At 43.5% G+C, this 7882-nt stretch overlaps 1 long non-coding RNA gene across 1 annotated transcript; it reads left to right on the top strand.

Annotated features, from left to right (window-relative positions):
• Positions 1-2139: 2139 nt before the first annotated feature.
• LOC111551398 lies at positions 2140-7624 on the top strand. The gene is made up of 3 exons (XR_002734350.3): positions 2140-2274; positions 4916-5057; positions 6981-7624. It is a non-coding gene; the product is annotated as an uncharacterized LOC111551398 (long non-coding RNA).
• Positions 7625-7882: the final 258 nt, after the last annotated feature.

Below are 7882 nucleotides of genomic sequence, written 5' to 3'. Positions count from 1 at the left end.
TCTCGCTCTGTCGCCCAGGCTGGAGTGCAGTGGCGTGATCTTGGCTCACTGCAAGCTCCGCCTCCCGGGTTCACACCATTCTCCTGCCTCAGCCTCCAGAGTAGCTGGGACTACAGGTGCCCGCCACCACGCCTGGCTACTTTTTTCGTATTTTTCAGTAGAGATGGGGTTTCACCGTGTTAGCCAGGATGGTCTTGATCTCCTGACCTCGTGATCCACCCGCCTCGGCCTCCCAAAGTGCTGGGATTACAGGCGTGAGCCACCGCGCCCGGCTGGACCTTGTATTTTCATCCACACATGTGGAAGTGAGACTTAGTTTATATGAAAGCTAGAACTCGTAAGGGTAGGTTACAGAAAGGCTCAACGTGTTTAAAAATTGAAGGAGCTGTTCCTTATTACTGAAGGAACACAGCGAGTGAGCTCCAACTCTACTAAGATATAAAGATTTGAGTTCAGATAATTAATTGAGATATAATGGAAGAGATTCCTACATTGCATGTAACTAAAACTTAAACGCTCCCTAATGACACACATAAATTAATCTGACTCCAAGGTTCTTTAAACCTGTGATGATTTCCAATTCATTTATATCTTTCATGAGATATGGCAGCTGTAAACAAATAGAATTCCAGCTTCAGATGAATCAAGATTTTATACAAGGGCAGGATTTGCGGGTCTGTGTATGGGAAGGGGAAAGTCTTGCTCCCAATCAGTCTTGATGTCTTCATTCTAGGAATTCTTTCTGAAAAGATGGTAGCCATGCAGAAGACAATGCAATACTAATTTTGTTGCTGCCTTCACATCCAATGCACAACTCAATACATACACCAGGGTTTTAGGCATTCTGGAACCTTTAAAAGTTTGAAAAACATGCGTTGCTTTACACATGTCCAGGCATGTCTATGTACAATGACTGGGAGTAGAAAATAATTTGACTTTTAGGGAATGGTATTATTCTTGGTAGAAAAAGTACCATTTGTTGAGTTAATTTCACACATACTACCACAATCAAACTCTTAAATGATTCTATGAGATAAGTATTGTTATTCTAATTTTACAGTTGATACAGCTGGAAGAACAAGCAACTCACTTGTGTTTACACAACCATTAAGTTGTTGAGCCAGGATTTGAATCTAGGCCAAAGTGATGCTATATCCCTTTCTCGCAGGATCTTATAGCCCCTAATCATAAATCCTTCATATTTTGAAAGATAAAAGGCCATGTTTAGAGATGCCCATGACTTCAGAGAAAAAAAAAACCAGCTTGACTTTACAAGGATGAAGTAGTCTTTGCTGAATGGATAAGAACTCTAGTCTTATCAATGCACAGGCTAAATATCAGCTCTGCCCTCTAAGTAGCTGAATGCTTTCAATAAATACCTTCACTTCTCCAGGTCTCTGTGTTCTTATTGGGAAAACGGAAGTGCTAGTAGCCCCTTCCTTACAGGACTGTTTTTATTTTTTATTTTTTTATATTTTGAGACAGAGTCTCGCTCCGTTGCCCAGGCTGGAGTGCAGTGGTGCAATTTTGGCTCACTGCAACCACCGCCTCCCAGGTTGAAGTGATTCTCCTGCCTCAGCCTACGAAGTAGCTGGGACTACAGGCACGTGCCACCATGCCCAGCTAATTTTTATGTCTTTAGGAGAGACGGGGTTTCTCCGTGTTGGCCAGGCTGGTCTCAAACTCCTGACCTCAGGTGATCTGCCCACCTCGGCCTCCCAAAGTGCTAGGATTATAGGTGTGAACCACTGCGCCAGGCCAGGACTGTTTTTAATAGGAAATAAAATAATACATGGAAAGCACCTAGCACCATATGAACATAGGAAGCAAGTTTTAGCTATTATGAAGAGTTTATATTCTTTTTTATGTCTCTACACCGAAGGTTGCTGGTGGGCTCAAAAGATATTCCTGAAGAGTCAAGTTATGGGGAAGCATCCTAGGAAAGGAGAGGCAGGACAAGCAGACTATTCCTGGGAAGCTAGACTTACTGATAACAGTAGAACTCTCCATGGCCCCAGCTGATTTCTTCGCCTGGGGTTATTCTCTACAGGTGACTCGGATAATCTTTCCATCTCTCCTGCAGCATCTAGCACAGGGCTCGAATGCTCGCTGTCTGATTAACACAGGTGTGCACAATGAGTGGTCTCAGGTGAGAGAAGAGAAAAAGCACAGAGCTTGCAGAAGGCAGAGATCTGCAGCTTATTCCCAATGCAAGACGGAGCTGATAAGCAAGCTGGCAGTAATGACGTGGTGTATCTTTCAGAGGATCTTGAGGTAAGGTACAGACAGCAATTTCAGTGCAAGTCAGCAGTATGTGTGGGCGGCACAAATGGCTTTCCAACACTCCCCTGTGGGGAGAATGCAGAGCATGCATTAATGACCGTATTTTGCAGAGAAGAAAACAGATTTAAGGGTCTAGGAAATCAGGGCATATGGCACTAGGAAAGGAGATGTTTAAATGATCCAGTATACTTTGGAGATAGCTCAGTAGTTCAAGTCACTGGTGGATGCAATTTGAGATGCCTACTTCAATCTATTAAGACCTACATTCTCTCTCTCTCCCTCCCTCCCTTCCTCTCTCCCTCCCTCTCTTTTTTTTTCTGTCTCCCTGGCTGGAGTGCGGTGGCATGATCTCTGCTCACTGCAACCCCCGCCTCCGTGGCTCAAGCAATTCTCCTGCTTCAGCCTCCCGAGTAGCTGGGATTACAGGCGTGCACCACCACGCCTGGCTAATTTTTGGATTTTTAGTAGAGACGGGGTCCTCACCATGTTAGCCAGGCTGTTCTCGAATTCCTGACCTCAGGTGATCTGCCCGCCTCGGCCTTCCAAAGTGCTGGGGTTACAGGTGGGAGCCACCGTGCCCGGCCCTCTTTTTCTTTTAACTCTCTCTTCTCACCCATCAAGGCTTCTATTTCACTACTCCTCCCATTCTGATGACAGTTGGGATTCAGCCATGCTGTTTCTGCCACCTGTCGCTGGCTTTGAGTTCACAGGAAACACCAGCTGGCACTTTTAGTGGCACAGCACTGCTCCGAAATTCCTGTGCTGACTTATTCTGGCACCCTCCCCCTATTTTTGGTTAGCTCTTCAAGGCAAATAAAAGACTCCTTTAAAATATATACATCTCTATATATTTTTTTCTTTTTTCTTTTTTCTTATATGCCACCAAAAGGCACAGTCCAGAAACAGAAAGAAGGAAACACAACTAACTCCACTTAATACACCCATGAAGAAAGTGTACCAACTGGAACAGAACACGGCTTCTCTTCTCGGGGAATCACCTCTCCATCACCTTCATGCACCAATAAGCTTTAAATTGTTGTATATGTTTTCAACCTTCAAATAGGGCAAGTGAGGCCAGGTGCGGTGGCTCACAACTGTAATCTCAACACTTTGGGAGGCTAAGGCGGGTGAATTACTTGAGCTCAGAGGTTCAAGACCAGCCTGGCCAACATGGCAAAACCATGTCTCTACTAAAAATACAAAAATTAGCCAGGTGTACTGGCGCATGCCTGTAATCCCAGCTACTAGGGACGCTGAGGCCAGAGAGTCGCTCGAACCCGGGAGGCAGAGGTTACAGTGAGCGGAGATCACACCACCGCACTCCAGCCTGGGTGACAGAGCAATAAAAAAAAAAAAGATAGAGTAAGTGTTTGATGAAGAAACATCAGCACAAGGAAATCTTAGCAGAAGGGTCTAGAATTGCACAGAGAACAGGGTTGTGCTCTGTTACTTCCAGTTGCTCAGTGCCCTTCCTTGTTGAATGGAGCTCCAGGAGAGCATGAGGGGTTGGTAATTCATAATTGCCATCTTTTCCCTGCTGAAACCCTTTGCTAGAAATCATTGTCTCTCTTTGCAGACTTTTGCATCATCCTATATCATGTTTCAGAGGTCACCTTTATTGAGGTAGAATTCATATTCAGTAAATTTATCCTTTTAGATGTTACTGTTTTATAAATTTTGACAAACAAGCAGTCATGTAACCACCACCACAATCAAAATACAGAATATTCTCATAACCCCTGAAAAATCCCTCATACCCCTTATAGACAACCCCATCCTGCCATCACAAGTCCCCAGCAATTGCTGGTCTGATTTCTGTTCCTACAGTTTTGCTTTTTCCAAAAAGTTACATAAATAGAGTCATGTAGTGTGTAGTATTTTAAGTCTGGCTTCTTTCACCTAGCATAATGGTTTTGAAATTTATCCAGTTGTAACAAGTAGTCATGCTTTGTTTTTTTTTTTTTATTGTTTTAATTTTAATTTTAATTTTTTTGAGACAGAGTTTTGCTCTTGTCACCCAGGCTAGAGTGCAATGGTGCGATCTTGGCTCACTGCAACCTCCGCCTCCCAGGTTCAAGTGATTCTCCTGCCTCAGACTCCTCATTAGCTGGGATTACAGGCGACCGCCACCACGCCCGGCTAATTTTTGTATTTTTAGTAAAGACAGGGTTCACCGAGTTGGCCAGGCTGGTCTTGAACTCCTGACCTCGAGTGATCCACCTGCCTTGGCCTCCCAAAGTGCTGGGATTACAGGCATGAGCCACCGCACCTGGCTCCTTTTTATTGTTACATGGTATTTTCTTCATGTGGATGAACCAAATTTGTTTATCCATTTGCCAACTGGTGGACAGTTGAGTTGTTCATGGGGTTTGGCAATTTAAAACAAAAATTTACTCTAAAAGTGTTTTTTTTTTTTTTTTTTGTTAAATTAAATCAACCTTGTTTTATCAAGCAACATATCAAAACTTACTCATGTAAGAGTTAGCAATTGCGCTTTTAGTTTGATTTGAAATTAAAGAATTTTCTTCTGCCCTTTCAGCTAGTGCCTTCATTCTAAAATATAATCATTACGAGGACAGCCTTGTCCTAGATGTTCCAAAAGGTGTCCCTCTTTCTGCACTTGTCATTCCAGGCCTGTGACTTTCCATGTAGAGAAGAGAACCCTGGTTCTTGTCCACATCTGAACCAGCAAAGCTGCTCTTAGCTGATGGGCTCAGAAGAGAGCGGGACGATTGCCTGAGATCCAGTAGTCCCTTTTGCAATAAAGCTATGATGTAAGTAATCATATGCAAAAGGTTTTTAAACTTTACCTATAGGAAATTGGGAGCCAAACTTTAATACATCAAACTCGACTTCATTTTAAAAATTGCCTACCTGAGAAGGGAGAAATCTCTATAAAGACATCAAAGTTCTAAGATCCATAAGTGCTGATTTATTATATAGTTAACATGCATCTAAAAATAAAGCTTGTCTTTTAGATACACTTGCCTCAGGCATAATAGTGTTGCAACATGCTACCATATCACTGTTGCAAAACTATTGCTGTTGAAACTTATCTTTCTTTCTCTAACTTCTTTCTCTGCCCAGCAAAAAGGGAGGTGGAGGGAAAAAAAGAAGGAAAGAAAATGGGAGTGGGGAAGAGTGGAGAAGAAGGAAGCAGAAAGCCTGGGTAATGATACAGCACCTTTTATCTCAGAATCTCAAAAGCTGTTTTCTGGATCAGACTCGTTGAACATTACTGGGTGGACAGGACATGGAAAACTAAGTAGGAACTGGAATGAGTTATGGTGGAGAGTGATGGTTAATTTTATATATCAGTTTGGCTGGACTGTGGGGCACGCGGGTATTTGGTCAAACGTCATCCTGGATGTTTCTTCTGTGAAGGTGTTTTTTGGATAAGATCAACATTTTTTTTTCTTTTGAGGCAGTCTCCTTCTGTTGCCCAGGCTGAAGTGAGTGGCGTGACCTCTGCTCACTGCAACCTCCACCTCCCGGGTTCAAGCAATTCTCCTGCCTCAGCCTCCTAAGTAGCTGGGATTACAGGCACTCGCCACCACGCCTGGCTGATTTTTGTATTTTTAGTAGAGATGGGGTTTCACCATGTTGGCCAGGCTGGTCTCAAACTCCTGACCTCAAGGACTCCACCCACCTTGGCCTCGCAAAGTGCCAGGATTACAGGCGTGAACCACCGCACCGGGCCTAGATCAACATTTAAATTGGTGGACTTTGAGTATAGCAGATTACCCTCTGTAATGTGGGTAGGGCTCATCCAGTCAGTGAAAAGCCAGAATGGAATAAGAGACTGACCTCTCCCAAGGCAAGATGGGAGTTCTGCCTTTGAACTTCAGCAGCAATTCTTCCCTGTGTCTCCAGCCTGCTAGCCTTCTCTGAAGATTTTGAGTTTACTAAGCCTCCATGATTGCATGAATCAATTTGTCTCTCTTTCTCTTTCTCTCAGTATATACACACACAGCCTTCCTAAGAAATTGCAGAACTTCTATATTTGAGAAAGTATTAAAGACAATTTATTCCAACCCTTAGCCATAAATTTCTTCTCTAGCATCTGCGTAAGCAAGCACTAAACTGCAGCTGAATATTTTCTGCCCAGTAAACCACTAGCTAAAGAGGCAGCTACTTTTATTTCTGGACAACTTTAATTGCTTCAAGTTCTTTTGTTTTGGCTATTTGTTTGTTTGTTTTATCTGGCAAGCCCAATCTATTTCCCAATGTCTTCTATCCTTTGGCCCAAAATTGTGTCTGGGAGTCACAGAGGCTGTTTGTACACAGGTGTACATTCCCCTTGCCCAGTTAATCTTAATTAACTAATTATGTTAATTTTTTGAGATGGAGTTTCACTCTGTCACCCAGGCTGGAATGTGGTGGCGTGATCTCAGTTTACTGTCACTTCTGCCTCCTGCATTCAAGCTATTCTCCTGCCTCAGCCTCACGAGTATTTGGGATTCCAGGCATGCACCACCACACCCAGCTGATTTTTGTACTTTTGGTAGAGAAGGGGTTTTGTCATTTTGCCCAGGCTTGTCTTGAACTCCTGACCTCAAGTGATCTGCGTGCCTCAGCCTCCCAAAGTGCTGGGATTATAGAAGTGAGTCACAGCACCTGGCCAGTTAATCTGAATTTGAATAATCTATGTAGCAGAATAATTCTGGAATATTAACTAGTTTCGTTCACGTGTTTAGGATGTCATAAAGCACCTGGGACAGTCATGCCTACTGCTCCACGGAAGGGAAGATGGCGGAACATAGAGGACGAAGACGATTCTGGGTGCCTGGAGGGAGGAGGGACGGAGCAGAAAGAGCACTGCATCAGAGGGAATTGCCCAGATGGCAGTGGATCACGGCACACATGGACTGTGCACCTGGTGGCCAAGCCTAGGCAAGATGATGGGTCTCTCAGGGATGTGGCTCGGAAAGGTGATATCCAAGGACTAGATGAACCCCAGCTCCCACAATGCTGTAGACAAAATGACGGAGCAAGAAAGAAAGAAGAAAACTGGAATTGACTGGGTTTAAATCTCTTCCACTGAATAGGGGGATGAGAGAACATTTTAGTTGAGTTTATAGAAAAATCTAGCCAGTTATGTGTCTTACATTTCTAGTGACATTTCTTCACTGCTGAGAGTATAGAATGAGTTCCACAGTGGCTTTTATCCATCACTGAAAAGAAGCTAGAGAAAAACGACTCTTTGCTTTGAGAATAGTCCTGTCCCTGGAAGGGTCTGGATATAGAATGAGAAACCATGGTCTTGGGAAACACGCTGGGAATCACAGACAGGTACTTTTATTTTAAATTGATTCCTCGTCTCCATTCTATCCTGTTATGGGTATTCCTTCAAAAGACATTTATTAAGTGCTTGCTGTATTGGGGTTGCTCTTCTCAAGGAGTATCTTTGTGGTGTTCTCTGTATTTCCTGAATTTGAATGTTGGCCTGTCTTGCTAGGTTGGGGAAGTTCTCCTGGATAATATCCTGAAGAATGTTTTCCAACTTGGTTCCATTTTCTGCGTCACTTTCAGGTACACCAGTCAAACTTAGGTTTGGTCTTTTTGCATAGTTCCATATTTCTTGGAGGCTTTGTTCATT

Source organism: Piliocolobus tephrosceles, chromosome 7, assembly GCF_002776525.5.
Source record: "Piliocolobus tephrosceles isolate RC106 chromosome 7, ASM277652v3, whole genome shotgun sequence".
NCBI lineage: Eukaryota > Metazoa > Chordata > Mammalia > Primates > Cercopithecidae > Piliocolobus > Piliocolobus tephrosceles.
This window is presented reverse-complemented; position numbering and strand designations above follow the sequence as displayed.